This window comes from Pan troglodytes, chromosome 2 (genome assembly GCF_028858775.2).
Source record: "Pan troglodytes isolate AG18354 chromosome 2, NHGRI_mPanTro3-v2.0_pri, whole genome shotgun sequence".
NCBI classification, from domain to species: domain Eukaryota; kingdom Metazoa; phylum Chordata; class Mammalia; order Primates; family Hominidae; genus Pan; species Pan troglodytes.
In genome coordinates this window covers 192,222,753-192,241,142 of record NC_086015.1, presented here as the reverse complement: position 1 = coordinate 192,241,142, position 18,390 = coordinate 192,222,753, and the positions used below count along the sequence as shown (strand labels likewise).

The 18,390-nt window shown below is 37.2% G+C and overlaps 1 long non-coding RNA gene across 1 annotated transcript in view; it reads left to right on the top strand.

Moving 5' to 3' along the window:
- LOC104005896 (uncharacterized) overlaps positions 1 to 6,044 on the top strand; it is a 35,393-nt gene extending 29,349 nt beyond the window's left edge. The window contains exon 4 of the long non-coding RNA XR_010155893.1: positions 5,398 to 6,044. This is a non-coding gene — a long non-coding RNA (uncharacterized LOC104005896). The remainder of the gene's footprint in view (positions 1 to 5,397) is intronic.
- Positions 6,045 to 18,390: the final 12,346 nt, after the last annotated feature.

Sequence of the window (18,390 nt, the reverse complement as noted above, 5' to 3'; positions counted from 1 at the left end):
CTGTTTTTCCTTTGTATTGTGGAGTAGTATTCCATAGTATGTATGTTCCTCAGTTTGTTTAACTACTTACCTGTTGAAGCACATCTAGGCTATTTCTAGATTGGGGCTATTATGAAGAAAGTTGCTATGAACATGTGTATACATTTTGTGGGAATGTCAGTTGTCATTTCTCTGGACTAAATGCCCAAGACTGAAATTTCTGGGTCACGTGGTATTTGCAAGGGCTTTTCTTTTTTTATTAAACATTTTTGTTTTAGATCATTATACCTTTAGATGCAACTGTAAAAAATAATATAGATAAATACCATGTACCCTTTATCCAGTCTCCCCCAAAGGTAAGATCTTAAACTATCTATCATACAATATCACAACCAAGATTTTGACATTGATACAGTCAAGATACAGAACAGTTCCATTACCGAAAGAATCTCTCATGTTTCCCTTTTTGCTGTACTCACTGTCGTCTGGCCCACTCCTGCCTTTATCCCTGGTAACCATTAACCTGTTCTCCATTTCTAAAAGTATGTATTTTAAAGAAAGTTGTTTAAATGGAATTATAAAATATAACTTCTGGAATTGGCTTTTTTCCTTCAGTCACCATAATTCTCTTAAGATTTATCCAGGCTGTTGTACACATGGAAAGTTAGAGATTTTTTCATTGCTGAGCAGTAATTCATGATATAGATGTAACAATTTGTTTAGCTATTCACCCACTGAGTGACATCTGAATTGCTTCCAGTTTTGGCTATTATGAATAAAGCATCTATAAATATTCATATACAGGTTTTTGTGTAAACATAGGTCTTCATTTCTCTGAATAAATGCCCATCTGGTAACCTTCATTCTACTCTCTACCTTCATGATTCCAATTGTTTTAACGTTTAGCTTCCACAAATGAGTGGAAAATGCTAAGTTTGTCTTTCTGTCCCTTGCTTATTTTACTTAACATAATGTTCTCCAGTTCTCTCCACGTTGTTGCAAATGATGGAAACTTGTCCTCCCTCCTCCCTCCCTCCCTTCCTTCCTTCTTCTCTTTTTCGAGACAGAGTTTCGCACTATCATCCGGGCTGGAGTGCAGTGGCACAATCTCGGCTCACCGCAACCTCTGCCTCCCAGGTTTGAGCGATTCTCCTGCCTCAACCTCCTGAGTACCTGGGATTACAGGCGACCGCCACCACGCCTGGCTAATTTTTTATATTTTTAGTAGAGACGGGGTTTCACTATGTTGGCCAGGCTGATCTCGAACGCTTGACCTAGTGATCCACCCACCTTGGCCTCCCAAAGTGCTGGGATTACAGGCGTGAGCCACTGCGTCCAGCCAAGAATCTTGTTCTTTTTTATGGCTGACTAGTACTCTGTTGTGTATATGTACCATCTTTTTTTAATCCATTCATCTGTTGATGGACACTTAGGTTGATTCCAAATCCTGGCTATTGCAAATAGCTCATGTTGTGAGTGCAATTATCTCTTCAACATACGGATTTCATTTCCTTTAGATATCTACCCAGCAGTGGCATTGCTGAATCATCTGGTAGTTTTATTTTTAGTTTTCTGAGGAACAGCCATACTGTTCTCTACAGTGGCTCTACTAATTTACATTTCTATCAAATGTGTATGACAGTTACTTTTTCTCCACATTCTTGCCAGCAATTGCCTCTTTTGGATAAAAGTCATTTTAACTGGAGTGAGATGATATCTCATGGTGGTTTTGAATTACATTTCTCTGCTGATAAATGATATTGAGCACCTTTTCATATACCTGTTGGCCATTTGTATGTCTTCATTTGAGAAAAGTCTATTCAGATCTTTTGCCCATTTTCTAATCAGATTATTAGATTTTTCCCTATTGAGTTGTTTGAGCTCCTTTTATATTCTGGATAGTAATCCCTTGTCAGCCAGATAGATTGCAAATATTTTCTCCTGTTCCGTGGGTTGTCTTTTTGTCGATTGTTTCCTTTGTTGTGCAGAAGCTTTTTAACTTGATATGATTCCACATGTCCATTTTTGCTTTGGCTACCTGTGCTTATGGGTTGTTACTCAAGAAATCTTTGCCCAGACCAATGTCCTAGAGAGTTTCCCCAATGTTTTCCTTTAGTAGTTTCATAGCTTGAGGTCTTACATTTAAGCCTTCAATCCATTTTGATTTGATTTTTTTTACATATGTGAAGAGATAGGGCTCTAGCTTCATCCTTTTGCATATGGATATCCAGTTTTCCCACCACCACTTACTTAAGAGACTGTCTTTTCCCCCGTGTATGTTCTCGATACCTTTGTTGAGAAAGAGTTCACTGCAGATGTGTGAATTTGTTTCTGGGTTCTCTGTCCTGTTCCATTGATCTATGTTTCTATTTTTATGCCAGTACCATGCTGTTTTGGTTACTATAGCTCTGTAGTATAATTAGAGGTCAGGTAATGTGATTTCTCCAGTTTTGTTCTTTTTGCTTAGGACAAACTTGTCTATTCTGGGCATTTTGTGGTTCCATATAAATTTTAGTATTATTTTTTCTATTTCTGAAGAATGTAATTTGTATTTTGATAGAGATTGCACTGAATCTATAGATTGCTTTGGGTAGTATGAACATTATAACAATATTGATGCCTCCAATCCATGAATATGGAATATTTTTCCACTTTTTGTATTCTTTTCAATTTCTTGCATCAATGTTTTATAGTTTTTATTGTAGAGATCTTTCACTTCTTTGGTTAAGTTTATTCCTAGGTATTTTGTTTTATTTGTAACTATTGTAAATAGGATTACTTTCCTGATTTCTTTTTTCGGATTGCTCACTCTTGACATATAGAAATGCTACTAAATTTTGTAGGTGGATTTTTATATTCTGCAACTTTACTGAATCTGTTTATGAGTTCTAATAGTTTTTTGGTGGAGTCTTTAGGTTTTTCCAAATGATAGATTGTATCATCCACAAAGAAGGATAATTTGACTTGACCTCCTTTCAAATTTGGATGCCTTTTCTGTTTTTTTTCTCTCATTTGGTTGCTCTAGCTAGGACTTCCAGTGCTATGTTGAATAACTGGGGAAAGGGGCATTCTTGTCTTGTTGCAGATCTAATATGAAAGGCTTTCAGTTTTTCCCCATTTAGTATAATACTAGCTGTGGATCTGTTGTATATGGCTTTTATTGTATTGAGGCATGTTTCTTCTATAGCCAGTTTTTTTTTTAAGGTTTTTATCATGAAGGGATGTTAAATTGTATCAAACGCTTTTTCAGCATCAATTTAAATGGTCATATGTTGTACTTCATTCTGCTGATATGATGTATCATATTGATTTATTTTTGCATTTTTTGGAGCATCCTTGCATCCCTGGGTTGAATCCCACTTGGTCATGATGAAATATCTTTTTAATGTATTGTCGAAGTCAGTTTGCTAGTATTATATTAAGAATTTCTGCCCAATGTTTATTAGCGATATTGGCCTGTAGTTTTCTTTTTTGTAATGTTCTTTGTCTGGTTTGGGTATCAGGGTAATACTGGCCTTGTTGAATGAGTTTGGAAATATTCTCTTATCCTCTATTTATTGAAATAGTTTAAGTAGGATTGATATTAGTTCTTCTTTAAATATTTGGTAGAATTCAGCAATGAAGCAATTGGGTCCCAGGGCTTCCTTTGCTCGGAGACTTTTACTATGGCATTGATCTGTTACTTGTTATTCGTCTATTCAGGTTTTGCATTTCTTCATGGCTTAAACTTGGTAGGCTGTATGTGTCTAAGAATTTACCCACTTCTAGGTTTCCAATTTATTGGCATATAGTTGCTCATAGTAGTCTATAATGATCCTTTGAATTTCTGCAGTATCAGCTGCAATGTCCAATTTTTGTGTTTTAATCTTATATCCTGCAAAGTTGATGAATTCATTTATTAGTTCTAGGATTCTTTTTCTTTAGATTCCTTGGGATTTTTATTAAGATAATCATGTCATCTTCAAAAAATTATAGTTTTATTCCTTCCTTTCCAATCTGTGCACCTTTTTTTTTCTTAGCTTACTGCAGTAGCTAGAGCGCCAGTACTCTATTGAATAAGAGTAGTATTAAAGACATCCTTGCCTTGTTCTCAGTCTTAGGAGGAAAGCATTTAGTCTTGGACCAATAAGTATGATATTAGCTACAGTTTTTTTGTAGATGTTCATATCAAGTCATAGTAATTTCTATTTATAACTTGCTAAATGTTTTTATCCTGATAAATGTTTGATATTGTGAAATATTTTTTCTGCATCAATTGATATCATCATTGCCTTTTTTTTTTTAGCTTTTGGACATGGTATATTACATGAATGATTTTTGAGTGTTAAGTCACTTTTCTATACCTGAAATAAATCTGTTGTTCATGATCTATAATTCTTTTTAAATATTGTTAGATAGGGATTGTTAATATTTTGTTTAAAATGTTTACGTCTAAAATCATGAGGGACACAAGTCTGTGACTTTCTTTCTTTGTACTGTCTTTGTTTGGTATTGGTATCAGAGTACTACTGGTCTCATAAAATAAGGTAATAAGTGTTTCCTCTCTATTCTCTGGAAGAAATTGTGCAAAATTTGTGTTAATGCTCCTTTAAATGTTTGGTATTATTCTTTAGTAAAATCATTTTGGTCTCAAAATGGTATTTTTTTACTTCTTTTTTTTTAAGAGACAGTCTAGCTCTGTTACCCAGAATCAAGTGTACTAGCATAATTTTAGCTCACTGCAGCCTTGAGTTCCTGGGCTTCAGCAAGCCTCTTGTCTCAACCTCTTGAGTAGCTGTGCGCCACCACACACAGCTAATTTTCAAACTTTTTGTAGAGATGGAGTCTCATCTTGTTGTCCAAGCTGGTCTCAAACTCCTAATCTCAAGCAATCCTCCCATCTCGACCTCTCAAAGCACTGGGATTACAGGTGTGAGCCACTGTGCCCAACCTTGAGATTTCTTAATTATTAGTTTTTAAATTATTAATCCAATTTTGTAATGATTCTAAGACAACTTAGATTATCTATTTCAACTTGTTTGAATTTTTGTGGTGTCTAATTTTTTAGGAATTTGTGTATTTTTTTAGTTGTTGAATTTATAGCACATAAAGCTTTTCACAGTGTTCTCTAATTAGCAATGTAATGGCTGCAGCATCTGTCATAATATCCTCTATTTCATTCCTGGTATTAGGGATGTCATCTCCCTTTTTATTTTTACTAGTATTGTTAGAGATTATTGATTTTACTGACTTTTTTGAAGAATCAGCTTTTGCTTTCATTAACTTTGTCTATCATTTCTCATTTTAAATCTTATTAATTTCTGCTATAATCTTTCTTATTTTTTCTTATGCTTGCTTCGGATATATTTTGCTTTTTTTCTAATCATTTGTGAAAGAAATTTAGATTATTGATTTGAATTTTTTTTTTCTTGTGTACAGGAAAGCGTTAACCCAGTTGTCCTGAGTTGCTCCAACTTTGCAGTTCTCAAGAAAGCCCTATTCTGTGGTGAGGCCTTAAACAGTTCTTGGGAATTGAGATCTTGGAATGTTCTAACTGCTAGGAATGCTTTAAACACTTGGGACCTTGAGCCATATTATGCCAGGCTTTCTAAATAGTTTGTATGAGGAATGTGATTTATGAACAAACTCATTTCCTTTGGGGACCTGGATCTTCAGCAACTGTGGTCAGTCCTACAGATACTATATCCCTTTGTAACCAACCCACAATGAAAATTGTGAACTTATAGGCTTAGACAAGTCTCTGTAATAGACAAAACTTTACATGCACCTTCACAATTTATTCTTGGAAGAATTAAGTGCATCTTATGTGTATTAAGTGTATTTTCTAGTGACTCCACTAGAAGAATATTCTTAGAAGCTTGTGCCTGATTTTCTCCAAACGTTACCCATACACCTTTTCTCTTCACTGATTTTTCTTGGGACCCTTTACTATAATAAACCACAATCATGAGTATAATGACTTCTAAGTCCTAAAAGCTCTTCTAATAAAATCACCAAAACAGGAGTGGTCTTGGGGACCTCCAAAACACTTTGCTTCTAGAGTAAGTTTTTACTGCTATAAATTTCCCTCTCAGGACTGCTTTAGATGCATCCCATATGTTTTGACACATTATTGTTTCAATTTAATTTGGTTTTGTATATGTATTAAATGTCCTTTGAGATTTCCTTTTTGACCAATAAAGTATTTAGAAGTATGTTGCTTAATTCCCACATATTTTGAGAATTTCCTGTAGATTTTATTTATTTCTAGTTTGATTCCATTGTAGTCAGAGAAAACACACTGTATGATTTCAGTTCTTATAAATTTGTTGAGGTCTATTTTATGGCTCAGAATATGGAATATATAACTGAATGTTAAATGGGCACTTGAAAAAAAGTTTATTCTGCTATTGTGTGGAGTTTTTACATATGTCGTTTAGATACTATTGGTGAATAATTGTGTGGCTCATATCTTTTAAGTATTTTCTGATTTACTGTCTAGGAGTTCTAGCAGTTCTATCAGTTGCTGAAAGGTAATGTTGAAGTACTGAATTATAACTGTAGATTTACCTATTTCTCCTTGCAAATCTATCAGTTTTTGCTTTATGCATTTTGAAGCTCTGTTTTTTGGTGTGTACAAAAGTTGATCCTTTTATTATTATGTAATGTAACTTTTTCTCTAGTAATTTTCTTTGCTCTGAAGTCCACTTTATTAGATATTAATACACCACACCTGCATTTTTGCTTAAAGTTTGCATGGTAAATTTTTTCTATTCCTTTCTTTTCAATCCACCCATATCATTGAATTTAAAGTGAATTTCTTGTAATCAGTATATCATTGGGTCTTTTTTGTTCACTCTACCAATCTCTTTCTTTGATTGATGTATTCAGATCATTTATATTTAAGATAATTTTTGATATGTTGGTACTGAAGCCTAGTATTTTATTGTTTGTTTTCTATTTCATCTGGTTCTTGTTACTCTGTTACTCTTTTATTGCCTTCCTGTGGGTTATATGAACATTTCTTATTATTCCATTTTGATTTATTTATAGTATTTCTCAGAGTACTTCTTTGTACAGCTTTTGTAGTTTTTTGTGGGGTGGGGATATTACAACATATACATATGGCTTATTATATGGCTTATCACATTCTACTGGTATCAACATTTCAGACATGGAATCCTCCCTTTAATTTAGGTCCATTTTCCTTCTCCACTTTTAAATATCATTGAATGTCAGATGGTAAGAGAATTTTTATTTCAGTGATCAATTATGATTTATAAAACTCATGAGGGGAAGGATAGTCCATTGTATGTACTCATATTTCTGCTATTTTTTGTTCCTTCTTTCTTCCTAACAGTCCAAAAAAATTATCATTTTCTTTTTTTAAAGTTTTATTTTAGGTTCAGGGATACATATTCAGGTTTGACATATAGTTAAACTCATGTCGCCAGGGTTTGTTGTACAGATTATTTCATCACCCAGGTATTAAGCCTAGTATCCAATAGTTATTTTCTCTGCTCCTCTTCCTCCTCAGTCCTCTACCCTCAAGTAGTCCCCAGTATCTGTTGTTCCCTTCTTTGTGTTCACAGGTCCTCATCATTTAGCTCCTACTTACAAGCGAGAACACGTGGTATTTGACTTTCTCTTCCTGCATTAGTTTGCTAAGGATAATAGCCTCCAGCTCCATCCATGTTCCCACAAAAGACATGATCTTGTTCTTTTATATGGCTGCACAGTATAACATGGTGTATAGGTACCACATTTTCTTTATCTAATCTGTCATTGGTGGGCATTTAAGTTGATTCCATGTCTTTGCTATTGTGAATAGTGCTGCAGTGAACATTCACAGGCATGTGTCTTTATGGTAGAATGATTTATATTCCTCTAGGTGTATACCCAGTAATGGGATTACTGGGTCAAGTGGCATTTCTGTTTTTAATTCTTTGTGGAATTGCCCCACTGCTTTCCATAATGATTGAACTAATTTACACTCCCACCACCAGTGTATAAATGTTCCTGTTTCTCCACAACCTCACTATCATCTGTTACTTTTTGACTTTTTATAAATAGCCAGTCTGACTGGCATGAGATGGCATCTCGTTGTGGCTTTGATTGGCATTTCTCTAATGATCAGTAATATTGTGCTTTTTAAATATGCTTGTTGGCCACATGTATGTCTTCTCTTGAAAAGTGTCTGTTCATGTATTTTGCCCACTTTTTAATGTGATTGTTTGTTTTTTTCTTGTGAATTTAAGTTCCCTATAGCTGCTGGATATTAGACCTTTGTCAGATGCAATGTTTGCAAATATTGTCTCACATTCTGTACATTGTCTGTTTACTCTGTTAATAGCTTCCTTTGCTGTGCAAAAGCTCTTTAGCTTACTTAGATCTCATTTGTCAATTTTTGCTTTTGTTGAAATTGCTTTTGGCATTTTTGTCATGAAATATTTGCCTATTCCTATGTCTAGAATGATATTGCCCAGTTTGTCTAGGGGTGTTTTATAGTTTGGGGTTTTACATTTAAGTCTTTAAGCCATCTTGAGTTAATTTTTGTATATGGTGGAAGGAGTCCAGCTTCAATCTTCTGCATATGGCTATCCAGTTCTCCAAACACCGTTTATTGAACAAGGAGTCTTTTCCTCATTGCTTGTTTTTGTCAGCAATGTCAAAGATCAAATGGTTGTGAATGTGTGGCCTTATTTCTGGGCTTTCTATTCTGTTTCACTGGTCTATGTGCCTATTTTCGTACCAGTATCATGCTGTTCAGGTTACTGTAGCCCTATAGTATAATTTGAAGTTGGGTAATGTGATGCTTTTGGCTTTGTTCTTTTGGCTTAGGATTGCCTTTGCTATTCAGGCTCTTTTTTGGTTCCATATGAATTTTTAAATAGTTTTTTTCTAGTTCTGTGAAGAATGTCATGGGTACTTTGAGAGGAGTAGTGTTGAATCCGTACAATGCTTTGGGCAGTATGGCCATTTTCATGGTATTGATTCTTCCTATCCATGACCATGGGATGTTTTTCCATACGTTTGTGTTATCTCTAATTTCTTTGAGCAGAGTTTCAAAATTCTCATTGTAGAGATATTTTACCTTTCTGGTTAGCTGTATTCCTAGGTACTTTATTCTTTTTTGTGGCAATTGTGAATGGGATTGCCTTCCTGATTTGGCTCTCAGCTTGGCTGTAGTTAGTATATAGGAATGTTAACAATTTTTGCACATTGATTTTATGTCCTGAAACTTTATTGAAGTTATTTATCAGCTTAAGGAGCTTTTGAACCAACACTATGGGGTTTTCTAGATATAGAATGATGTCTTCCACAAACAGGGATAGTTTTACTTCCTCTCTTCCAATTTGGATGCCGTTTATTTCTTTCTCTTACCTGATTCCTCTGGCCAAGACTTCCAATACTATGTTGAAAAGGAGTGGTGAGAGAGGGCATACTTGTCTTGTGTCAGTTTTCAAGAGGAATGCTTCCAGCTTTTCTCCATTCAGTATGATGTTGGCTGTGGCTTTGTCATAGATGGCCCTTATTATTTTGAGGTATGTTCCTTCAAAACCTAGTTTATTGAGTTTTTTGTTTGTTTCTTTGTTTGTTTGTTTTTGAGACGGATTTTCGCTCTTGTTGCCCAGGCTGGAGTGCAATGGCGCAATCTCAGCTCACCACAACCTCTGCCTCCCAGGTTCAAGTGATTTTCCTGCCTCAGCCTCCTGAAAAGCTGGGATTACAGGCATGCGCCACCACACCCGGCTAATTTTGTATTTTTAGTAGAGACTGGGTTTCTCCAGGTTGGTCAGGTTGGTCTCAAACTCCAGACCTCAGGTGATCCACTCACTTCAGTCTCCCAAAGTGCTGGGCTTACAGGTGTAAGCCACCGCACTCAGCCAAGAGTTTTTAACATGAAGGAATGTTGAATTTTATTGAAAGCATTTTCTGCATCTATTGAGACAATCATGCAGCTTTTGTCTTTATTATGTGATGAATCACATTTATTGATTTGTATGTGTTGAATCAACCTTGCATCCTGGGGATGAAGCCTACTTGATCTATATTACCTTTCATTCCAGACTATCAAGGTTTGAATCCCAGCTATATAACTACTATTTATGTGATTTTAAGAAAATTACTTAACCTCACTATGCCTCAGTTTTTTCATGTTTAAAACTGAAACAAAAATATTGACTATCTCACAGACCTTTTCTTTTTTTTTCCTTTGTTTTTTTCATTTTGTTTTTGTTTTTGTTTTTTTAAGATGGAGTCTTGCTCTGTCGCTCAGGCTGGAGTGCAGTGGCGCGATCTCAGCTCACTGCAACCTCCACCTCTTGGGCTCAAGCGGTTCTCTTGCCTCAGCCTCTCAAGTAGCTGGGACTACAGGCGCATGCCACCACGCCCAGCTAATTTTTTGTATTTTTAGTAGAGACGGGGTTTCACCATGTTAGCCAGGATGGTCTTGATCTCCTGACCTCGTGATCCACCCGCCTCAGCCTCCCAAAGTGCTGGGATTACAGGCATGAGCCACTGCACCTGGCCTTCTCACAGACTTTTTCTAAGATTTAATTGAGTTAATATTTGTGAAGTACTTAAGAACTATGTCTGGCACAGAAAGTGCTTGGAAAATATTAGTTATTCTTACTGTCTTACTTGGAAACTTGGGACTACTTCATGTCATCCTCAAAACAATCCTATGAATTAGATATTATTGTTTAAATTTTAGACATCAGGAAACTGAGGCTCGTGAGGGTAAATAACTTGCCCAATATCACAGAACTAGCAAGCAACGGAGCCAGAACTGCTACTACTCTGCCCTGGGACACCCTAATGACTTTTGGAGCCTCAGTGCTAGTGCTAAGAGGGGCAGAACTAGATATGCTTACAGAAAGGACCCCATCTAAATGAAAATTCCTCAGTTTGCTCGATCTTGCTTGCTGGTATCTGTGCACGTGGGACGTTTTCAATGCTTCTAAGTATGCCTTATAGTTAATATATTTTGAGGTCCATTCCATCAATTCAGCCTGAGCAGCAAAAGCATAAATCATTCAACTCTCCTTCAGCCCCAGCGATAAAGGCTGAGTGTGTATTCTAAATACAGCTGTTGTAAGTTAGTCACATACTGGGTAAATTAGCCCCACAGACAACCCACTGCTTTCCTAAGGAAGCATCAGCTTTAAGAAACCAGCATTAACAATTATTTTTCTTAAAACAATTTCATGATGCATACCTCTTTGTTAGCAACCTTCTTTGTGGAGACTATATTAATTCTAACAGCGCCTTGACTTTTCCGAATCCATTGATCCAATGACTTGTTTTGTGGGCCCCACAAAGGGTAGATACACAGTTATAAATATAAAGAATAAAGCAGAATTAATTAGGTTGCGTGTTTGGTGCCATTTTATAGAAACCAGCTAACATTTTCACTTTCCGCCTATTACTGTGTCAATTGAGGCCAAACTACAATTGTGGAGACTTTCTGTGTACCAACATTACACTCCTGAGTACAAAGAAAATAATCTATTGATAAACATGTCAGAGATGGCTTTAAGGAGAGCAAAGCTTTGGATGATGAAAAGATCCCAGAGTGCAATGTTGACACTTCAGCTCTAACACATATTTACATTACTTGTCATCGCTGGGACCTCGCTCTTCCTAAGTGTGATATGTGATTGGGGACATAACTGATGATCTCCAAGGCCCCTTTCTTGCTGACAGTCTATGAGTACAAACTCACTCTACAGGTAGTGGATATCCCAGCCCAAATTGGCTTCAATTAACTCACTATGCAGAGGAAGATGGTGGAGGTCCAGAAAAAATCCTGACATATACATACTGTCATGTTAATATTCAGCATAATATATACACAACCTACAATATATGTACATACAACATATATATACACACAATATATACATATATACATATATACAAGATATATACGTGTGTATATATGTGTATACGTATATATATACACACACATATACATACATACATACATACCCATAAATATACATATATGTATATGTGTGTGTGTATATATATATATGTATATATATACTAATAGAAATATGAACCATGGTTCCAAAATTAGAATAATGCCCTCTTGTCTGCTATTAGTGAGTCATTTACTTCTGGTGTTTTATTCCATGTTTTTGTTTCAACGTGAAGTTTGTCCACATCTATTAACACTTCTCTCCTGGGAGAGCAATCAAACAGAGAAAAGTGTCTGAAGAATTTTTAGAAAGTGATGGGGTTGTAGAAAAGAGCCCACAGAATGTGTAAAAAAAAAAAAAAAAAAGCAATCAGGGCTCTGTAAGAAGCAAATCCTCTTGCACGTGTCTTCTTATTACCATCTCTGATGATTTTTCTTCCTTTTATTGCCTTTTGTCTAGACAAAATAAAATTGCAGGAGGTTTACAAAATGATTTTCAATCTAAAAATCTTCTCTTTCATGTTAAAGCCCAGAGGGAATATTTTCTACTTTAGTGATTCAGACCTGAAGAAATAGTGTACCAATGCAAACGCGAGCAAGCACCTCATGGCTGAAGCATACATCATGTGCTGGCAACACAAGCCGTAAGCCCGGGGCCTCAAATGCCACTGTGTATGAAACAATTTTGGATTCACTCACTGATTCCCAAGGAAGATTTTCTCACTCAGCCTGTGCTGTGTTCCCAGAAACTCCCCAATCCTAACGGGCCCTAGAGAGCTTAGAGAAAGCATGATAGATGTGATGTCAAGCCATTAATTTAGCAATGCTTCAAGGGAGAAGCAAGAGTGATTAATTTTTACACTTCAGAAATTATCCTCAGGGGGAAGTGAGTTCAAGATGCAGTTGGAAGAGCACTGGATGTACAGTGGAAAAAAAATCATATGAACTTGGGGATGTATATCATCTTCAATCGTGACATAGTACTGAGGCTTTCCAAAGCACCAGCCATCATTTTGATTAGTAGCCTAAGACATTACAGTCCCAAAGGAGTAGGTGTGAACAAGAGTAAAAACTGAAAACCCCACCCTGCTGCAGTATCATGGATTCAATCTGTTCATCTGTCTGCACTGAGAGATTCTTGTAACCACTCCAGTTAGCATCATCTGAACCCCTACCATGTTCAAAAACCTATACTAGGCACTTTCATGGGGGAATCTAACATGATTCTTGACCTCAAGGAACTTGTAAACTGGCAGGGGAACTAGTACATGAGTATAAATAATTATGATTAAGAGGAAAATGGTGTAATCATGGAGAGATTGATTACTTTGATTGGCAGGGAGACTTGAAGTTCTTTTCATTCATTTACTCAACATTTATTGAGGCCTATTTATTGGGTCCTGTACTCTGCCTGGTAGGAATCACACACAAATAAGGGGGAGAGAAAACAAACAACAAAAATACCTCTGCTAGGCTGGGCATGGTGGCTCATGCCTGTAATCTCAACACTTTGGGAGGCAGAGGTGGGTAGATCAGTTGAGGTCAGGAGTTCAAGACAAACCTGGCCAACATGGCAAAACCCCGTCTCTACTGAAAATACAAAAATTAGCTGGGCATGATGGCATGTGCCTGTAATCCCAGCTAATTGGGAGACTGAGGCATGAGACTCGCTTGGACCCGGGAGGCAGAGGTTGCGGTGACCCAAGATCTTGCCATGCTCTCCAGCCTGGGCAATGGAATAAGACTCTCTCTCAGAAAAGAAAGAGGGAAGGAAGGAAGGAAGGAAGGAAGGAAGGAAGGAAGGGAGGGAGGGAGGGAGGGAGGGAGGGGAGGGGAGGGGAGGGAGAGAGAGATCCTCATACAAGAGGTGACATTGAAGCAGAGTAAGAAAGAGCAAATGGACAGGGAAGAGAGGGCCACTGCAGGCAGAAGAAACAGCATATAGAAAGGTAGGAGACTGGAAGGTAAGGGAAAAGCAGAGCAGTGAGAGAGGTTTTGGAGCCAGATCATAATGGGTGTAGTACTCTACCCTCTATGCCTGGAAAGGAACTGTATGGGTCAGTATCAGGACTCCACACATATTCCCTTGGACCTCATTACCAATTTCATGAACACTAGCTTTGGGTGGAATTTTACTCCTGACAACTAGCACCTGCCATCTCTTTGTTGGGAGGGCTGTTCTCAAATGGCCAGAAACTGTTTGCCTACACAGTCAGAGAATAAGAAGTGTCTGATATGTTACATATTCCCATCCACAACCCGGCCCTCTGGTCAGGAAGATGGAGAGTTTCCTTTAACAAATGACTGGTGAGTGAGGAATATAAATGCTCTAGCTCCCCTGCACCTTGGTTGGGACAAATTTTTGGGACTACCTACACGCTTCCCAAAACTTCCCTGTGAATCAGAGCCTGAGGGGGCCCTTGCGGACCTCTGGTTGATAGCGTACTCTGACTTGGCCTCCTTTTCTATTGGTTCCACTTCGCTATTACTCTACAAGTTATTCTTGGGAACATTTCCTTAAAATTCAATTTCACATGGATTTTTGCCTCAGGGTCTGCTTCTGAGGATCAAAACCTAAGCTAGGAACAGTAGAAGGTCTTTGGAAAGAAGAGGGAATAAGAGATAACACTAGAAGAAAGACAGTGGTACTTTTAGACTGGGCATTAAGAGATCTCTTCTAACTACCTGGGGACCTTAGAAAAGGATCTCATATTTCTAGCCTAAGTGTTCATAGACAAAACTTTTAATTTAGCCAGGAGAAACTCTACAACTAAATACTAGGTAGCATTTTATTCAAACAGATAGTTTAGTTAGAGAAAAACTGTACACACATACCTCATTTTAATGCACTCCACTTTATTGCACTTTGCAGATGGTGCATTTTTTACAATCTGAAGGTTTGTGGCAACTCTGCATTGAGCAAGTCTATTGGCACCATCTTTCCACCAGCACATGCTTACTTCGTTTCTCTGTGTCACATTTTTGTAATTCTCAAACTATTTTAAACTTTTTTTCATTGTCATTATTATCCTATCTGTTATGGTTATATATAATCAGTGATTTTTTTTTTTTTAAGAGACAGGGTTTCACTCTGTCACCCAGGCTGGAGTGCAGTCACGCAATCATAGCTCACCATAACCTCTACCCTGGGCTCAAGTGATCCTCTCACTCAGCCTTCCCAGTAGCTAGGACTACAGATGGGTACCACCACACCCGGCTTTTGTGTGTGTGCATCTGTGGGTGTGTGTGTGTAGACATTGTTGTCTTACTATGTTGTCCAGGCTGGTCTCAAACTCCTAGCCCTGAGGAGTTTGCCATTTAAATTTGTCATTTTATAAGAGCATAGTTTGTGGCACGCCAAAAATAATTACAACATTAATATCAAAGATCATTGATTACAGGCTAGATGCAGTGGCTTATGTTTGTAATCCCACCTCAGCCTTTCACAGTGCTGGGATTACAAACATAAGCCACTGCGCCTAGCCTATAATCAGTGATCTTTAATGTTAATATTGTAATTGTTTTGGGGTGCCACAAACCATGGTCTTATAAAATGGCAAATTTAATTGACAAATGTGTATACTCTGACTGTCCTACCAACTGGTCATCCTCCCGTCCTTCTCTGTCTCCTTAGGACTCTCTCCTCTTTGAGACATAACAATTTTGAAATTAGTCCAATAAATAATCCTACAATGACTTGTAAGGGTTAAAGTAAAAGGAAGATTTGCATGTCTCTCATTTTAAATCAAAAGCTAGAAATGATTAAGCTTAGTGAGAAAAGAATGTTGAAAACAACAACAACAAAAAAGACTGAAAGCTGAGCGTCTTACCCCAAACAGCCAAACTGTGAATGTAGAGGAAAAAATCTTGAAGGAAATTGAAAGTGCTACTTCAATGAATACACAAATGTTAAGAAAGCAGAACAGCCTTATTGCAGATACAAAGTTTTAGTGATCTTTAAAGAAGATCAAACAAGCTACAACATTCCCTTAAGCCGAAGCCTAATCCAGGGCAATGACCTAACTCTCCTTGTTACCAAAACACAAGGGTCCAGTCTAGGTCCTGTTGCTCTTTGTTACCAAAACACCAGGGTTCAGTCTAGGTCCTGTTGCTCACCACACAGAAAGCCAATCACTGAGACAATGAGTATTGGCTTTAACTGGGTACTGCAGCCAAGATGGGAGATCAGTCTCAAATCCGTCCTCCTGGCAGACTAAAATTAGGGGTTTATATAGCAGAGAAGAAATGTAACCACATATGGGAAAACAGAAATTAGGGAGGAGCAAGGAGCAGGAGTTGGTCAAGAGGAAGTGGAAGGTCACTTAGGCAATCATGGTGGGTGCGGGGTCTGGCATCTTATTGTCCGGATGCAGTGATCTGGTAAGTTTCAATTCCTTGATACTATCCGGGAGCCCAAATGTTTGGTTTCCTGAGAAAGAAACTCGGATAAGACAAAAATAATTTCCTCAAGTTTCAAGACTGGGAGGGTCAATTTCTATGTTTCCTCAAAAGAAACCATAAACATCAGTTCTATGAGAAAATTGGGCTGGTTTTATCTTCAATTCTATGAAGGCTAAGACAGGTGAGGAAGCTGCAGAAGAAAAGTTGGAAGCTAGTATAGGTTGGTTCATGAGGTTTAAAGAAAAAAGCTGTCTTCCTAAAAGCGCAAGGTGAAGCAGCAAGTGCTGATATAGGAGCCACAAGTTATTCAGAAGATTTAGCTAAGATAATTGATGAAGCTGGCTACACTAAAGATCTGATTTTCTTTTTTTTCTGTAAGTTATTGGGATACAGGTGGTATTTGGTTACATGAGTAAGTTCTTTAATGGTGATTTGTGAGATTCTGGTGCACCCATCACCCAAGCAGTATACACTGCACCATATTTGTAGTCTTTTATCCCTCACCCCTCTTTCACTCTTCCCCCCAAGTCCCCAAAGTCCATTGTATCATTCTTATGGCTTTGTGTCCTCATAGCTTAGCTACCACATATCAGTGATAACATACAATGTTTGGTTTCCATTCCTGAGTTACTTCGCTTAGAATAATAGTCCCGAATCTCATCCAGGTCACTGCAAATGCTGTTAATTCATTCCTTTTTATGGCTGCATAGCATATATATATATAATAGTTTCTTTATCCACTCATTGATTGATGGGCATTTGGGTTGGTTCCACAATTTTGCAATTGTGAATTGTGCTGCTACAAACATGCATGTGAAAGTATCTTTTTCGAATAATGACTTCTTTTCCTCTGGTAGATACCCAGTAGTGGGATTGCTGGATCAAATGGTAGTTCTACTTTTAGTTCTTTAAGGAATCTCCACACTGTTTTCCATAGTGGCTGTGCTACTTTACATTCCCACCAGCAGTGTAGAAGTGTTCCCTCTTAATCACATCCATGCCAGTGTCTACTGTTTTTTGATTTCTTGATTATGGCCATTCTCACAGGAGTAAGGTGGTATCTCATTGTAGTTTTGATTTGCATTTCCCTGATCATCAGTGATGTTGAGCATTTTTTCATATGTTTGTTGGCTATTTGTATATCTTCTTTTGAGAACTGTCTATTCATGTCCTTAATCCACTTATTGATGGCATTGTTTGTTTTTATCTCACTGATTTGAGTTCATTGCAGTTCTGGATAGTAGTCCTTTGGCAGATGTATAGATTGTAAAGATTTTCTCCCACTCTGTGGGTTGTCTGTTTACTGTGCTGACTGTTCCTTTTGCCGTGCAAAAGCTCTTTAGTTTAATTAGGTCCCAGCTATTTATTTTTGTTTTTATTGCATTTGCTTTTGGGTTCTTGGTCATGAAATCCTTGCCTAAAGCAATGCCTAGAAGGGTTTTTCCAATGTTATCTTCTAGAATTTTTATAGTTTCAGGTATTAGGTTTAAGTCCTTAATATATCTGGAGTTGATTTTTGTACAAGGTGAGAGATGAGGATCCAGTTTCATTCTCCTACATGTGGCTAGCCAATCACTCCAGCACCATTTGTTGAAAAGGGTGTCCTTTCCCCACTTTATGTTTTTGTTTGCTTTGTTGAAGATCAGTTGGCTGTAAGTAATTGGGTTTATTTCTGGGTTCTCTATTCTGTTCCATTGGTCTATGTGCCTATTTTTATACTAGTACCATGCTGTTTTGGTGACTATGGTCTTATAGTATAGTTTGAAATCAGGTAGTGTGATGTCTCCAGATTTGCTCTTTTTGCTTAGTCTTGCTTTGGCTATGTGAGCTCTTTTTTGGTTCCATATAAATTTTAGAATTTTTTTTTCTAATTCTGTGAAGAAAGATCCTGGTATTCTGATGAGGATTGCTTGAATTTGTAGATTGCTTTTGGCAGTATGGTCATTTTCACAATATTGATTCTACCCATCCATGAGAATGGAATGTGTTTCCATTTGTTTATGTCATCTATGATTTCTTTCAGCAGTGTTTCGTAGTTTTTCTTGCAGAAGTCTTTCAACTCCTTTGTTATGCATATTCCTAAGGTGGTTTTTTGTTTGTTTATT